We start from the raw sequence: 13172 nt of genomic DNA, 5'->3' as shown, positions 1-13172 counted from the left end.
GAAAGGAAAGGAAAGGAAAGGAAAGGAAAGGAAAGGAAAGGAAAGGAAAGGAAAGGAAAGGAAAGGAAAGGAAAGAAAAGAAAACAAAAGAAAACAAAAGAAAACAAAAGAAAAGAAGTATGTCCAGGTTTTCTCAATGCCTGGTTTACTGGAAGGAACTGGAATCTCCCATCCCAGATAGTGTTCAGTCTCTCACAGTGAGAAAAGAAAAGCCCAAACTCACAGAATGTTTATTTTACTTCTATTTGTTGTCAGGGGAATGTATCATGGCCAGTGCACACAGGGAGGACAAAGCAGAGCTTTCAAAGGTTGGGTCTCTCCTTCCACCATGGGAGTCCCAGAGCTCAAACTCTAGTCATCAAGCTTGGTGATAAGTACCTTTGTGCACAGAACCCTTCTGCCAGTCCTATTTTGATAGGGTTACATGTAGTCCAGGCTAGTCCTGAACTCCTGATCTTCCTGCCTCTGCCTCCCAAGTGCGGGACTGTGGGTGTGCACCAACACCTAAGTCTGTTGAATCACTATGGACATTCTTTGATATGACATCAAAATTTACCCCGTGGTGGCTTCTAGGGTCACTGCAATACGGAATCTGCAACTTTGCACTCGATGGGAGGTTAAGGATGGTTCTAGACTCTAGAACCTAGGGCTTCATATTGATCACTGAAGACAGCAGCTTGCTCGGTTGTGTAGCTGTTCTAACTACTGACAAAGTTCAGTAACATTAACTAGTCATCTGTAAAATCCCCACTGATCTGACCCGGAGGGTCTTTTTCATGACAATAGATAAGTTTTCCAAAATTCTAACTTTTATTTGAAGGCTTGATTTTCACCATGGGTGACAGACACTTGCTGGATGTTTTCATGAAACAACAGACTTGATACAGTCGGTTAGTTGTTGATTTTGCACAAATATCTGCTTAGCACTCACTCTGAATGACTGTACTTGTCATCATTTTCTCAAGTAAAAACACCGTTTCCTGAAAGAAGTGGTTAGTTCAGCTTGTAACTCAGGCAGATGCTCAGGCGCTTGGGCTTCTGGGCCCATTGCCATGGACAGCAGAAGTGCTTTCTACCCACCTCATTTTAGGAAATATTTTAGAAGATGTGGATTCACCTCAGCGGCCGGGCTCGGTAAAGTCAGCCTTTGACTGCTTCACCGAAGACCTGCTGTGATCGTTTGTTTAGCATGTCACGGGAATATGCTGACCAGGACAGTTTGGTGCTGCGGCCTTGACTCACATGAAGTGTCGGTACCTTCATCTGCCACTGCTTTAGCATCAAAAGCTGACTCCTGGGAACGTGCTGAGCACTTGCCTGCTCTTGCTGTAACTGCCCTGACCTTAAGAAACCTTGGGAGCTCCCCCAGGGGGCATGCTTTGGGAACTGCTGTCACGGGGCACTTTTTGTATTTGTCCTGGGGACAGCGGCCCTCGGGTCACTAGCTCTATTCTCTAAGGAGTCCTCTGAGGCTTTGGAAGTTTAATTTGCTGGTGGACACAGAGGCAGTCCTGTGCGTCCTGGTTTAAAGCAACCCATCCTCCCCAACCCCCACAAACCCAACTCCTAGCCACATATGTGTTCCCTTTGTACTGGATCCTCCGAATGTGCAGCTGTGGGGCACGGCTGGGGTAGGGAGCAAGCATCTTCTCCCTTCCCCATCACCTCACCCCTGAGGAGCTTGGAAGCTCACACCCACTCCAGGGAAATCCCAGCCTTGAAGTAGCTAAAGCTTTGGTTCCCCCCCAGCTCCCCCCACACACACTGCCGTCCCTCCACCAGCAGAAGACTAGATGGGATGGGAGCCAGGTATCTCTGACAGCCTCAGACCTCTAGAACAGGTTCAGTCCTCCTTCCTCTGCCTCTCACCACAGCCAGCACAGTTCCCAGCATCAAAGAGCTAATCCAATTTCGTGGCTGTGTTTCCCCCTTCGCCTCCTGCAATGCCAGGATTGATTTGGAACCAGGGCGGCCTTATTAAAGTGATGCTTTTTCTACTCGAGGGAGCCCTCCCACCAATTAACTCCACACTGCCTGTTCACACAATTCCCAGCCCCTGCCCTTGAGGTTTACCTCTAACTTCTCTTGGCTCCCCTGATGCGGCTGGATTTCAGTCTTGATAGGTTTTCACACAGCCTCCCTCCATGCCTGAGCTGTGACCTGGTGATGGCTCTCTTGTCCTTCAGGTCTGCATCCCTCCTACTACCTGATCTTAGATCCCTCACTAGGCCTGACTGTTCCAGCTGTGTGGCACAAAGAGATCCATGGTTGACTGTGAACTTGGGAAGCGAGGCCTGAAGAAGACAAAGATAAAGGATGTGTGTTTTTAAAACATGCTTTCCCCGAAAGACACACAGGAGAATGAGTGAGGACTGCTTAGACATGGACGACCCTTGTCAGGAGCCCTCTTCAGGGGCCCTGCAGCTGCCTCCAAAGCTCCTTTCTGCTCCAGGAAGTTAGGTGGGGCATGAGATGGTAAGGCCGCATATGACAAAGAACTTCTTTTCCATAAATGCATTAAAATGTCCCAGTTACTTTTCAAAGCAGAAAGCAGAGGCCCAGCACATCTGGACCAGTAGTTCGGAGGGCCAGAGTCAATGATAATGGAAAGCTATTTTTCTTAAATTTTCTAGCCCTTAGGGAGCAGGTGCTGTCTGGAGGACCCAGGTAACGTGGACAACAACAAAATCCCAAACAAATAATAAAGTCTGAGGCAGGTGAGGTGCCAGGACCTTGACCTGAGCATCACACATTGTAGGCTGTGGAGTCTTAACTCCACGCCAGCCCACAAATACGCACAACTACTGTGTCAGTTCAAAATAGACATTTTTCAAATAGGGTCTCACTATGTAGCCAGGCTTGCCTAGAACTCATTATATAGACCAGACTGACTTCAAGCTCACAGCGATCCACATGCTTCCACCTCCAAAGTCCTGAAATTAAAGGAGTGCAACACCAAACCCAGCAAAAAAAAAAAAAAAATATATATATATATATATATATATGTGTGTGTGTGTGTGTGTGTGTGTGTGTGTGTATGTATGTATGTATGTATGATGTGTGTATATGTGTGTACACACAGCTGAAGAGGCTGAGGTAGGAGGAACATCCGTTTAAGGCCAGCCTGGGCTACACAGTGACATCCTATCTCAGCATGTGCACATGTGTCCCCGTCTGAGTGGCTCTGCCTCAACTGATTACAATGCAGCACACCAAAGGCCTCCCGCCCCAACTCTGCCTCACCACCAGATCACCCTCCGCTAGCCCAAGTATGGGAGTACGGAAAGGGTCAAGCTTCTCCTTCCAAAGCCCACCCACTCCTCAGAGTAAATCCCCACCCTTTCCTTCACTTCTGTTTCCCATCTCCCTGGTGCCTGCACAACCACCTGCGCTCACTATTAAGAGGCAGGGGGTGGTAAAGGGAAAACTCCACCTCTAATTGTAGTATTCCCTAACTGCCAATCCAGAGCCAGCACATCAGCCCAATTATAGGCTGGCCAGACAGGGTTCTCCGTGCCGAGGTCTCCCTGCCCCGCTCAGAGGCGCCTGCCTTGCAAGTGCTATAAGGAGCTTCCCTGACTCCAAGAGGCCCAGACTTCCCGGTGCTGAGTGCTTGGGCCCTTGAGGTCTGGGTTGGGAGTAGAGATGAAGAAGCAGGCTCAGCAGGCATGCAGCCAACCCGGGCTCTGGAAGCACAACCACCTCACACTGGCTATGACGAATGCTCCACCTGTGTGCTGTGGGTCCCCAGGTGTTCTGGGATCTTTCCACTCCTCTGTCTTCCAGGGAGTTGCTTAGTCCCTCCAGACAGAAAGTAGAGGGAGCCAGACAGAAGTGGAGCATGCCTTTAATCTCAGCACTCCAGAGGCAAAAGCAGGCAGATCTCTGTGAGTTCAAGGCCAGCCTGGTCTACACAGTGAGTACCAGGACAGCCAGGGCTATAACAGAGAAACCCTGTCTCAAAAAAAACCAAACAAAACAACCAAAAGTAGAAGAGAAAGAGCCCTGTTTCTTTATTGTACAACAGGGCCAGTGACAGCTGCTCCAAGTTGGAGGGGCAGGAGTCATGCAAGCCCTTTCTGAACTGCTATCCCAGAGAAACCAAGAGATGGGCGGGGCTGAGTTCCGCCACCACCTACACATGAGCCACACAGGCTCTGCCTTCTCTTATAACTACTTTTTCTACAACTTGAGGTCCCATGGCCAACAAATATCTGGGCCTACTTAGAGACCACATACAGGATACAACCCTGCCTTCCTGCATGGCAAGGGCTGGAAGGGCACCCAGAATACAGGACCTCAGCAGCAGCAGGGCACTGAGACCGCCCAGGGAGGAAGCGTCCACAGCAGCTCTTGCTTGCTATGCATCTGGGGACCTGCCTGGAGTTTACTCCTGGGGCTGGCAGCCAAATGCTCCCCACGGTCCAGATTCAGGTCCTGGTTCCCCGGGCTGGGAGATAGTCACCCATCACCCCAGTGACCGCTTCGAACTGCCTGTTCCAGAGATGGAAATGAAGTATGGCTGGGACAGGTCCTTCCCAGAAATTAAGCTCTGGAAAGAAATGGCTTATTGGGCATCAAGCAGAACAGTCTGGAAGTTGATGAGGGATGAGGTACTGGAATGAGTACAGGACAAGGACAGGACAGACATGGTTAAATAAGACTCACCCAGCTCTCATCCAGGCTGTTCCAGCCCATCCAGGAACACCTTAATCCTTCCCCAAACACCCGATACTGGGGACAGACAGCTTAGCTCCCTTCTACACCCAGGATGGCTGAATTTGATTGATATTGATAATATGAATTTGATTAACAATTTGCCCAAAGTCAGAGCATGTGCAGAAGCAGGAGGTGCCCAGGCAATCAGTCTATAGTCACTACCCTGCCTCTGAGGGGAACCTCATCCGGCATTTCTCCACTTAAACTATGTCATTTGTTACAGGCCTCCTGGAGGCCAAGGGAGGCCAGGGCTGAAGCTCTGTTTCCTGGCCTGGCTTCCGGCAGAGCAGATGGTGAATAACCAACCAGTTGTATGTGTGGATGCTCACCCGGGGTGTGTCAGACGGTGTCAGCCCAGGGAGCCGTGGACTACTGTGTATTAGCAGTATTTACACACTACACCCTGCAAGTATTAAAGCGTCTGACTGCTCAAGGCACTGTTCACAGGCTTTCTCAAATGATATTCGACACAGTGTCCAGGAGTTCTTTGTAACTACTTCTTCACTTGTTTGGCAGTCAGTGTTCACCAGCGTGGGGGCTGGGTGTGTTTCATTCCATCTCAATGCTCATCACCTAGCATGGCACACAACAGACTGTCAGAGGGTGCTGTTAACTAACTAACAATCCCAGCACTAGAGAAGCAGAGGCAGGCAGACCTTCGAGTTAAGGGCGGGCCTGACTACACAGTGAGTTCCAGGACAGCAAGAGCTACGTAGAGAAACCCTGTCTCAAAAGACAAAAACAAACAAACAAAAAAGTGGTGGCATGTATAATTCCAGCACTGAGGAGGCTGAGGCAGGAGGACCATGAGCTGGAGACCAGCATGAGCTCTATAGTAAGTTCAAGGCCAGCCTGTTCTATATAACAAAATCCTGTTTCAAACCAACAACAACAAAGCCGGAGGTAATAATGAATGATTTTGGAAACTGATAATCAATGTGGCCAAAGAACTCACTAAGGCCCATGGGAAGGCAGCACCCACAGCAACAGGGAGTGGTGGCCTGCACCCTAGCGTGTTCCCTAGCGCTGTATAAACCAGGGGCCGCAGCACACGACTGGAAACCCAGCACTCAGGTCAAAGCGGAAGCAGAAGGATTGATCACGATCATCCTTGGTTACACCGGACCCTTACCCGAAAAATAAATAAATAAATAAATAAATGAACAAACAAACAAATAAATAAAGGTTAGACTGTTGTCTGCTGTGTTCGTTACTATACAGCGCCTGGAGCAGTGGCACTGGGGGGGGGGGGGACCACGTGCTAATGAAGTGCTTGTTGCAGGCGTGAATAATACACTTCACCATGAATGAGTGTGTTAGCTGTAACCAAATACCTGAGAAGAAAAAACAAGGAAAGAGGTTTTTTGACTTTGGTTAGTTGGCTTGGTTGCTTGGTTGCTTGGGTTTTGGCTCTAAGTTCAGGGGCTGAGGAAGGCACGGGGATAGAAGTAGCATGGAGCTGTGAGAACATACGCAGAGGCAGATCAGGAAGCAGAGGGGGCGGGGAAGCTCCGGTGGCTTCTCCCTTTTTGCTTTTAATTCAGGTCAGGAGCCTACTCCATAGAATGGTGCCCTCACATCCAAGGCCGGGCTGTCCCTTCAGTCCATCTTCTTGGAAAATCCTTCACAGATAGCACTCAAAGGTGCACGTCCTTGATGTCCTGGCATCTGGTAATGCAGCCCAGCGGACCATCAGGACCAACCATCACACTGGCCCCGGGGATTAGAACCCAAGTCCACCTGGCTTTCCGTCATTCCTCATTGCACTTCCTGTCCTAACCACCAGCTGTATCAAATCCCTCCTTGCTTCCTCTGGCTGATCACTCCAGTCCCTAAACAATATCCTTCTACCTTAGTCACACATCTGTGTTATCTGGCTCAAGACGAGTAAATTTAGCTATAGCTAGAGCCTGTCCAGACCAGAAAAGTCTACTTAACCAAACCCGAAGCCAAAGGAAGCGGCGTTCTACTCAGCTCAGCCTTCTGTCATCCCTGAGTGTGCCTCAGCCCCAGGCATCTCCTCACTGCCTTCCTGTGTGCCTGCTTCACACACTCACTGCCCATCTAACCACCCTCCCCTGTGAGGGCTGCACAGATTCAGCAGAGAGGAGGAGGAGGACTCAGTCAGGGTAGGACAAGGAGAGAGCAGAAGCCACTCAAGGTCAGATGTGCCCAGAGCCAGGAGGACTCTGGTAGCCTAGCGGGAAAGAGACTTCTCCAGCCATCCTGCCTCCGCCCAGATCTACCTGGAAACAGCCTAAAGGTGAACAGCTAAAATGAGCTGCAACTGCATTGTGGTCAAGAGCTCCTGCCCAGCTCTGGAAATGCACTCTGTGACCAGGATAAAACCAATGTTCCTCACAGGTGAGGCCAGTCAGACTCCTGCAGGGAACTGGCAACCCACAGATGCCAGAGCCTCTCCCTTCCCCTGATCTTGTGTGAACGCCAGCCTCCAAAGCAGAAAGAAATGTGTTTGCATAACCCCAAAAAAGGATCCCAAGCTGTTTGGGGAAAGCTGGTGGAGTACTGAACAAGGCTGACTCACAAGGGCTGGCCCCTGCTCCTCCAGAGGGCAACTTGACACCTACCTCTGTGTCCTCCCCCTCCACAGTTCTAGGCTCCTGGTGACTCCATAGGCCAGAGGGTAAAGGGTGAAGATTAAACTCCTGTGATCCTAAGAAAAAAGCTCCAATCCAGAGGGAGTCCTAGAGGACGAGGCCAAGAGCAGAACAGGGCAGAGGCAGCTGAGGAGAGAGCCCGTTCTGATGGCGTTTCCAGCCATTCTCCAGGAGCATGGGTAGAATGGCTGAGGCCGGACCCCCAGGCCAAGCCACAGGGTGCTTCACGTGCCTCGTGTGGGCCCCTGGCCCAAGCTGAAGCTTGCAGCATCTGCCCGGCCACTGCTGGCCAGCCGGACGCCAAGCACATCCCATTGCATCAGCCGCCGTGGCCCTGCCCTCTGGTTCCGCCTGAGAGTGTCAAACATGTCCACCTCTCCATTCTTCAACTGGGGCCGGGGGTAGGATGGAGGATAGCCGGGAGGATTAAGGGCCCCTGGTTCTGCTCCTCCTCGGCACCCGGCACCCGAGTGATGAAGTGCTCAGGTCTCTGTGAGCTAGAGATTGGACCGAGGACAATCTATTACGTTGGAGACACAGCCTCCTGCACACAGCAACGAGGCTCCTCCAGTCTGACCCCAGTCTTCTTTCAAGTGCCCCCTAAACCCCTAAACCTAAGGGTTTTCTCCTCTGCCCACCCCGTTTCCACCCTCTCCCTCCCTCTGCTCTCTCCACACTGCAGTGGTCCTGCTGTGTGCTCCTGCTCTGCCCTTGTGCTGGCTTCTTCGCTGGCTGCTTCCGCTGCCTGCCAAGGAAAGAGACCTCCACCAGCACCTCGGGAGTGGGGGTTCTGCAAAGGGGAGACCCCGTGCCGCTAGAGGCACCTGTGGAATGTGAGAGAGCAGGGGAAAAAAAGCAAGACACCAGGGCTATTGGGAAGAATGGGGAAAGATGAGGCCTCTCTCTAAGTTAGAAAAGAAAATTCGTGATGGTGGGAGGGGCAAGTAGGAAACGCAAATGGAAGCGTCCAGAAAGAGGAATGGGTTTGTTTGGCCCCGAGGACCAGGCCCGGAGGACAAGCCGTCCTGGGTGGTGCTGAGTCATGAGATTTGAAGGGACATCTCCATCCGCCCCCCCCCCCCCCGGCCCCGTCGCGTCCCAGACTGCTCCCCTGGACCCTCACCTCCAGAGTTCTTCTAGTCTGGACCCCCAGCCTTGCACGCGCGCCCTGCCCCTCTCCCACGACGGCGGTGCCGCAGATCTCAGAAGCTTGACGGGGGGCGGGGGGGCAAAGGAGACGGCGCAAATAGGCGGGGGCGGGGGGTGGAGTGGGCGAGGGGCGCGAGAGGGGGCGTCCAGGGACAGAGCGGGAGGGGGCAGGGGACTCTCGACCCCCCCGCCCTGCAGCTCCCCGAGCGAACCCGCAGAGGAGCCTCCTCGCCCCGGGCTCAGGCTCCCCCAAGCCCGCGGCGGGGCAAACTCCCCGCAAAGGATGGTGCAGGCGCACGGTCCCCTTGGTCCCAAACTTCCGCGACCCCACCCACTCCCAGGAGCCAGGTGTGGACTCAGAAGCCGCGATGGAGAAACTTTGGAGGGAATAAAGACTCACCCGAGGGCGACCCCGACGCGGCAGGAAAGGTCTGCGGTCCCCGACGGGAGGCGGCCACCGGCTGCAGAGATGCGGCGCTGGCGACGGTCCAGCGGCGGCAGGCGTTCCCTGGGGGCGCGGAGTCCCCGCTCCGCCCCGGGCCCAACTCCGCTCCGAAGTGCCTCTGCCGCAAGACTTGCTGAGCTTAGCAGTCTGCGCCCCGGCGGAGGGAGGGGCTGATCGATGGGCGAGCGCGAGCGCGGCCAGCGCTGCAGTGATGGGAGGAGACCCGGCGGGCGGCGCGGGAGGGCGGGCGCGCGCCGGGAGGTGCGGGGCGGGCCTGCCTGCGGGACTGTCCGCGGTGCGCAGCTCGCTGGGCGCTGCGCCCCTCCTCGACCCCCGTCAAGGTCAGGGAGGCCGCTCCCGGGACAGAAGGAGCAAGGCAGGGAACGGGGCTCGGTCCCTCCCACCCCAGGAAGCTTGGCTTCCAAGAGCTTTCTTCCACCTGACCTCAGCAACCGCTCGTTGCTGCCCAGAGCTGAGTAGTTGGGCGCAAGAGAGCCCATAGCCATTTTGGGATCCCTGGAAGCCTTTCCCCTCCCTTCCCCTTCATCACCTCCACCTGCAGTGGTCCCTGGGAATGGTGGGGATTCTGAGCATCAAAGACAAACGAAGAAGAAAGTCCCTGGAAGAGGGGTGGGGGCTGTAAAAGCGTATGAGGGCTGAAATGTACCTTAGGAGGGGAGAGACAGGAAGACAAGGAGGGGTTTTTCACGCATTTGTTTTCTAAAAGTGTAAGGTGTTGGTGTGAAGGTGGAGATAACCGGCTGGTTGCTGATGGAGAAACAGATCGAGGCCTTGAGCCAACAGCAGCTTCCTGTGCCATAGCGCCTGGGGAGAAAGGATGGCAGCACGACATACCTACCCAGAGATGGCGCGCACCGGGAGGAGTCCTTGCTGCACAAGCTACTTTAAACATTTTTAAAATTACATTTGTTGTTTATTTATTTTGTGTCACACACACACTGAAGTCAGAGGCCAGGAGTTATTGCTTCCTTCCATGTGAGCCCTGGGATCCAGCTCTGGGGGTCAGGGTTAGCAGCCCCCCGAACCACCTTGCAGGACCCCACTTCAACTGTTTTGAAGTCAACTTTTTATCTTATTGTTTGTTTTTTGAGACAGGGTTTTTCAGTGTAGACTTGGTTGTCCTGGAACTCACTCTGTAGTCAAGGCTAGCCTTGAATTCACAGAGATCTGCCTGCCCTGCTCCCTAAAGGCTTGGGCCACCACTTCCCAGCATGAAGTCAACTTTTACAATAGACAGTACCCTCTGCCTTCCTCCTGGATGCCGAACAGTAGGCAGGAGGTCGGTCCTTTGTATGTGTGCTCTTTGAGTAAAGGAGAGATGGGATGAGTGGAAGATGAGGGAATGCAAAGAGCAGGGGCCATTCAGGGCTTTGGGTGAGAAGAGGCAACAGAGGGGTCTGTCAGATCACACTCCTAACACTGTCAGACTTCTAAGGCCAGCCCAAATCAGCTTGTTTCATCAGCAGGAGCAAGGACAGCTCCTCACTGTGGCTCCACAGCGGCCTCCACAGAACAGCATGAAGGAAGGACGCAGAGGAAGTGAGGAAACAAGTTTGAATCTTTGGGAAACTGGCTGGGACTGGTGTCATCAGAGTGCCCTTGCCCAGCACCCTAGCTTTAACTGTGCTTGAGGACTTGCCTGACTCCTGTCCCCTTCACTCCTAACCCCTTTTTGGATAATGTGTATCTACAAACACTACACATTTGATCTCTTCTATGGGTCCAGCAAGGTCCAACCGAGGCCCATGTCAGCCCCGCACCTACCTCCTCTCCAGCACACCTGGCATCTTAAGGTTAGCGGAAGCCCGCCTGCTTTCTGATACTCTTGGGAGCGTTGGAGCTTCAGGAGGTTTGGTTAAGTGGGAAGTGTGGTGTCCCCGGCTACAGCGCTGACGTTCTTTTTACTCACCAGGGTCAACAATGTCTGAGTTAAGCCAGGTGTGGGGGTACTGCTGTAACCCCAGCACTCAGGAGGCAGCGACAGAGGCAGGCAGATCTCTGCTCCAGGCCACCCTAGTCTATAAGTCTAGTCTAGGACAGCCAAGGCTACACCAAGAAAGAAACCCTGTCTCAAAAACAAAACAAACCAAACACAAAAGAATGCCTGGGTTATAAACCTAATCACCTTGGTTTCCCTCTTGCTTATGCCCCTAGGCTTCAGACCTGGAAGAGGAAAGAATTGAAACAGCATCTACCCCCTTCACACCCAACATATTACTAGATACTTCACTTCTTAATTGTCTGCTTTAAAAAAGATGAGCCCTGGGTGCTATCACACCACCATCGAAGAAATGCGGTCCCATTCTGAAGCAACGAAGATGGGGAGGGTCAAACACGAGAGCAGAGGGATCTCTGCTGCCCCTTGGCCACATTGCTGGTCTGCTTTCTCCCATGGCTTCTCTGAGGCCTCCTGTTCTGGTTTTGCCTAAGTAGGGAGAGAAGCCAGCAGGGAATTTCAGCTCTCCTCCCCTACCTGCCGCTGAGAGCCTGCATTTTTGTCCTTCCTTGAGCCACTCACACCCTGCAACACTTGGCTTCCTCCCCTCTTTCAGGTAGGGTCTTTAACCTAACACAGCTTTTCAAAGCCTTGCTGTTGTCTACTGTTGTGGCAAACAAGACAAAAGCAGGCCTTCACCTCTACAGCAGGGCCAGGGTTGGTTCCTGCCTTCTCCCAGCACACTCAGGAATACGAGCTCTGAGCCAGGAAATGGAAGTCCCTATCCCCCCCCCCTTCTACACACACACACACACACACACACACACACACACACACACACACTCACACACCTTACTCTTCTTGAGTGGTTTGCATTATTCTTGCAAACACTGGCTGGAGCAATGTGGAAGCACCTGCTTGACAAGGGCAATTGAATACATGGGCTTTTCAAACTCATAGGCAATGCCTGTCTCCAGTGGTCCTGGTTGGCCTAGCTTCCAATTCTGTAGACATGCCAAGCTTAAATGTATTTTAAATTATATTTTATTTAAGGTAATATGCTTATACTAGTCTGCTTAATTTTTAGATCTCCATAAAAATGCTTTAAGTACAGAAGACATAAACTTATCAAATGGGGAAGGATAAAACAAAATGAGACACCATGCAATCCATATGTTATTTTAGATTTTAATTAAAAATAAAAGTTCTGGCTGGGTGGTAGTGGCACACACCCTAAATCCCAGAGGTTGGGAGGCAGAGTCAGGAATATCTCTGAGTTTAAGGCCAGCCTGGCCTACAAGAACAGTTCCAGGACAGCCAAAGCTAGAGAGACCCTGTCTCAATCAATCAAACAGTCAATAAATCCTGGTTTGACAAGTGGCAAAGGCCAAGTCTCCCAGGGTGGACTAGAATTTTGTTCATTGTGTAACAAACAAAACAATAAAACATTGCTACTGTGGCTGGAGTGGGGGCTCCTCAGTTGAGAGCATGCACTGCTTTTGCAGAGGGCTTTAGATTTGGTTCCAAGACACACGTGGTGGCTCACAAACATCTATAAATCACATTCTAGGGGACCTAATGCCCTCTTCTGGCCTCCATGAGTATCAGGCACACAAGTGGCACAGACATTTATATAGACAAAATTCTCATACACATAAAATGATAAATTTTATAGGAAACTACTACCAAGCTAAGATAAAACGCTTGAATATAGCAGAACAGGGGAGGACCCAGGAGTCCTGCATAACTTTATGGCCATACAAAGGAAACATCTTCAAGTTTTCAGGTCTGTATCTAGCTTTTAGAAGAAACTCATTAAGTTGCAAATAATGATCGTAAGTGTATCAGATTCCAGGGAGTGGAGAAAACTGTAGGACTCTCTCTTTCAAAGTCTTCTCTCATCTAATTTGTCTGAAAATACAAATGATCTTCCTCCCTTCTCAGATTCAAAACAAGCAGCATCCTAAAACACAGGAGTAGACAACTGTTCCTCAGAACCAAGCTGCATGTCCAAGCACCAAGGTGAGCTTTTCCCCCCAGACATCTGGAATGAGCCGTGGCTTTTATTCACCCCTCTGAATGCACAGGATAGGGTTCTGAATTATTCTGCCCACCCACTGTACTGAACACCCTTGGTGAGCCAGCTAAGACAGAGAGATGCTTCGTGGAGGGAGGTGTAAGCTTTCTGCAATGTGAAGAACAGATGGCTCCGAATTTAGCAATCATAAAAGGCAGGCATCTTTTTTTTTTTTTTTTTTTTTTTTTTTTTTTTTTTTTTTTTTTT

At 51.5% G+C, this 13172-nt stretch overlaps 1 protein-coding gene across 1 annotated transcript in view; it reads right to left on the bottom strand.

Moving 5' to 3' along the window:
• Syt2 (synaptotagmin 2) overlaps positions 1–8923 on the bottom strand; it is a 98103-nt gene extending 89180 nt beyond the window's left edge. The window contains exon 1 of the mRNA XM_055598198.1: positions 8887–8923. The gene's annotated coding sequence lies outside the window, so the exon portion shown is untranslated. The remainder of the gene's footprint in view (positions 1–8886) is intronic.
• Positions 8924–13172: the final 4249 nt, after the last annotated feature.

The sequence above is a fragment of the Psammomys obesus genome, unplaced genomic scaffold, assembly GCF_907164565.1.
Source record: "Psammomys obesus unplaced genomic scaffold, mPsaObe1.curated_primary_1811, whole genome shotgun sequence".
NCBI classification, from domain to species: domain Eukaryota; kingdom Metazoa; phylum Chordata; class Mammalia; order Rodentia; family Muridae; genus Psammomys; species Psammomys obesus.
Note: the sequence above shows the minus strand (reverse complement) of the source record. Positions and strands in the feature narration are given on the sequence as shown.